Genomic DNA, 4,537 nt, shown 5'->3' on the forward strand with positions numbered 1-4,537 from the left:
TAAATATTAAATATGCACTAAAACATATTTCCTCAAGTGGAGTTCACTTTTCTACAATTTAGGGCTCGGAGCGCTCTGGTTGGGGAGAAAGACTGCTACCTTCGACAGGTTCGGAGATTGTGTTGGGGTGGTGGTCATGAGGTTCTTTGATTTCTAACTTTATTCCGTATCTAGCCGCCATTTTGTGTCTCGTCGCCATTTTGTGTTGCCCTCACTCAGGCCATACGGCGAACGGAGTGTTTTTGCTTTTCCCAGTTGCTGCGTGTCCTTTAAGTTAAAGAATAACTCCATTGCCCTTGTTTATGAAACCGATGTCAGGATCTGGCCGAGTTCGTTAATCCATGTCTGGGCTGACTGATCCCCGTCTCGACTGACTATTTGCCTTCTCCTATTCTTTCCTTATATTATCTTATCCGACTGGCCTTCACTATTCTTTCCTTGTATTCTCTTGTTACACAGCTATCCTTTGAGGCACACAAATACGTCCTGCCACCTGCAAATTGGATTGTTGCAACCATCACCGATTAAATTGTTGGGAGGGGTAAACACACGGGGTCTGAGAAAGGGGCGTATTTGAGATACTTAATAGCTTGTTTTCCAACTTTTTTCATTGGTCCATTTTGTATGTGTAAGGAGTGAATTCTGTAAATGTGTTTCCTATAAAACATTGTGCGCCACGGATGGAAGTGGCAGTCTCCTCAGAACCCACCTTGTGTGTAACTTCTGGGATAACTGTGCTTGGCTGCAGCTAATAAACCTGGTTTCCACGCTTAACAGATTGTCTTGTGTCTTTGTTCGACAAGGCAGGTGAACCCAAGGATTTAAGGCGTGCCATGCGCCGCCAGGCCCATAAGGCCCGGTTTTCCAGTCAGACAGGTAATACCATCAGGATCACGATGTACCTCTCTGTGAGAAGCTGGCCTGGCATATGATGTCCACTATTCTAGTGGGCACCTTGCACCAGTCCAAATGACCCTTATTGATTGTAGGTTTAAAGTCAACCTTTATAGAAAGCTATCCTAGTGGTAGCTATGGAGAGCAGCCTTCAGGCTAAGACTTAGAGGCGAGTTAAGCAAGTTGTTTTACCAGTTATAAGCTTTTGAATGATCAAATGAAAGCAGCCCACACAAGGTATATATCAAATATATATGTATTTAATCTAAACACAACACCCCTAGAATCTTTATGAGGTCAGAGGTAAAAGTACAATACAAGGAACTTAATTAGCATACGATAAGTTGCACAGTATACCTTATGCCATAAGAGCCTCACAAACCATATACTGAAATAGTGGTATAAGAACCATGTGAGGGTTAGAAAGCAGGCCTAGGGCCTGTAAAACCACTGGGGCTACCAGAACCACCCAAGGTAGGGATGCGTGCAGTGTCTAAACACAGCCGCGGATCACCATTGACTTTCTATGAAGAACGAACAAGTTACAATTTTAAAGATTAAGGGCACTTAGAGGTGAACTACGATGGAACCCTTTTAGACTAGGACACTTTGAGAGTCAAGACCCACAGGAGCACCGGAGTACTCTTGTTTTCTCACCCAGGTAAGCCGGGTGCATAAGTGTCTTTTGGTGTAGGCTTTCATCGTCGATTCCAATGGAGAGCTGCGAAAAAATGCTGCAGGGGACCAGAGGAAAAATGTCCGGGTGGGTCCAAGGGTGGATCAGAGATATGAAGAACCTGAAAGCAGAGGGGACAGAGTCTGGGTCACTAGCCAGTGACCAGATAGGCGATAGGAAGATGCCAACCATTGTCGGGTGTTTTCAGATGAAAGAGGTGAAGCTTGACTCTTCAGCCACGAGGACCAGAAGGTGTCGATGACAACCAGGACCTGGATTCATATTGTCCCACAAAGGATGTCGAGTGCTGCAGCGTCAGAATCCGAATTGGACCCAACAAGCCTTGACAACAGCAACCCTTGCAAGGTGACAAGATAAGCTTTGGTTCAGAACAGCAAGGTCTGGGGGACTCTTCCTTTGGAGGGGAGTCAGAGCACGTCTGGGGCAATCAGGAAAGCTAAAAAAACACAGGATTAGCCTTTGTGGGGGCTCACTAGCCAATAGACTAGGAACCATGAAGGGACCTCAAGCTGTGGTGAAGAAAGGGGACTCACGGGTCACTCGTGGAGTGCTGGCCTCTGTACTTTGGTGCAAAAGGTGCTCGTGGCAGGGGCTTCAAATACGCCAATGCAAAACTTCAGGATACTTTGGGAAGTAGGTGCCATTGGAAAAATGCAGGATGTATAGGAGTTCCGGTCCCACATCTCTCATGTCAGCTACAGGTCTCAGCTTTGCTAGGATCTTGGATCAGCATCAGAGATGTCTGGAAGTCTGTGTTCTGTGTCGCAGATTCTTCGGGATCCGGTGGGAGCCTCAAAAATGTAGACCGGCAAAGATGCTTTTGTTACCTGTTTGAACAGAGTGGTCACTCCTTGACCACAAGGGAGATTTCTTCCATCTTCCAGTCTATATGGAATGTTGAAGGTCCAAGATATATGTTGCAGATTTCGTCCAGGGTAATATGGCTGAGATACCCGCCACCCCCTCTCAACACAATCCCCAAATGAGGGAAACCGGAAACGGTTCTTGAAGTTTTTGGAAGTGGGAGGGAGTGACCCTCCCGGCCGTATTTATTAAAACAAAAATTAGAACATTTAAACATTAATGTACAATTTCATACCACACTGCGATGTTTGGCTAACCTTAACAGATTCTCTAATACAGAGGTTCTCCTAGCCGATCTAACATCCTACAAAACATTTACTTGAAATATTGAAATTGTACATCCTAACGTTTAAGGGCCAACGGCAAGGTCGTAACCGGTGTCAAGATCCCTAACCAGACATACCCCCCCACTTGGGAGGGGCGACAGCACTGAGGCGTACTCACGTGCAACTACTACAATTTCCCTTGTCTTGACGGGGGCACTTATCAACTCGACGCCAGTTAAAGGTCGTTCGAAGACTCGTGTGAGGTATCTAGAAGGTATCGTAGACCTCCCCCCAACCCCACACAACTTACCGCATCTGCCGTCGCAGATGTCACCGGCCCCGGGAAATTCCCCAGGAGGGGGCTGTAACCCCTCCTACACAGGAAGGGGCCTTGACCGCCTTTCCTCTTCTTCCGGCGACCCATCCTTAGAAGGGACCGCCTCCCCGTTGAGGGGCCAAAGGCCACCTCCCCCGAGCGCTCCCATCCGTGTTGGGTGACGCCCACTCATAGGGATCTTCCAATTAGTGCTCACCGATCATGACCTTACCGCCTACCGCCTGACCGAAATAAATACGACAAGTGCTAACTAAACAAAACTACATTGGCCACTATGACCGAAAAACCTGTGTCCAAATGGACCTCAAATCCGACATTCTTTAATCACCAACTTGTAACATTATACCAATCTTTATTACACATTCAATATCAATATAACACCCAAAAACAACCTGAAAAACAAAATAGAATAACTGATCAACTTTATTAAAACAACTAGCTGTCCTCCGGGGCTGGTGGGTGGGTCAAAATTGGCTCTTCGTTCCGTCTCGAGCTCACGTGCAGCGGGGAGGTGCAGCTTCAGAGCACAGGAACAAGAGGATGTCTTCTGGTCTTGCGTCTCTTTTTATCCATCTTCAGGGCGGGCGTAAACCCGCCCCTGCCTGCCCCGAGGGCGTGGCCGGCGGCGTCCGTGTCTAGGCCAGCCCACTCAAGGGCGGGAAAAAGCGCGCCCCGGCTACGCCGCTTCGGGCATACCAGCCGAGACGCGCCTCCCGCCCAAAAATGTCTTCCCGGGGGGATCGAGGCACTCTGCCATACGTTCGGGGGGACCGAGTGGTCGCCCCTTTCCATCTAAAGTCCAAGGGACTGGGTTTCTATTCTTATAGTAAGTTTAGGGGTTGGACTAACTCTAGGGTCCCACTTATGGGTGGACCTGGGGAGGGGGTGGTTACACCCCTTCCCCTTTGTCCAGTTTCATGCCAGAGCTGTGGATGAGTGCCCCAGCAAACAGTTTGAACTGGGAAATGCATGGAGCGCCTTGTGCGCCCCAGGCATTGTCTGAAAAGCATTCACTGAATGCAACCCACCCTGCCCCAATACACTAAAGCCTGTCGGGGGTGGTGCCAGCACCTCCCTTGCCAGGAAACCTATTGTCCAGGCCTCCCCTGCCGGAGTTTTGTCCTTGCAGCAGGAGGGCAGACTCGTGTCTGTGGCAGCAGCATCCATTTTGTGATGCAGGGGCACTGTTTAACTTTAACTGGGTACACCAGTGTGTACATGTCTTCTCCCTCTAGAAGGGTGGAATTCTACCCCCACCCCCAGAACTGGTGGGGGATAGTATTCAAAAAGGGTTTGACACCAAACACAACATGTTTTGATAAACCCAAACCAAAGTTAGCATTAACTGAGAGGATTATAATGCAGTATATTGTATGGCTATATCTTAGAACAGCTATAAAGAGATATTTCTGAAAGCTGCAGAGTGGCTCAGCTCATGCTAGGGCACCCTCTCACACAAAACCAAGCACTCTGTCTTAA

This window comes from Lissotriton vulgaris, unplaced genomic scaffold (genome assembly GCF_964263255.1).
Source record: "Lissotriton vulgaris unplaced genomic scaffold, aLisVul1.2 SCAFFOLD_394, whole genome shotgun sequence".
Classification (NCBI taxonomy): Eukaryota; Metazoa; Chordata; class Amphibia; order Caudata; family Salamandridae; genus Lissotriton; species Lissotriton vulgaris.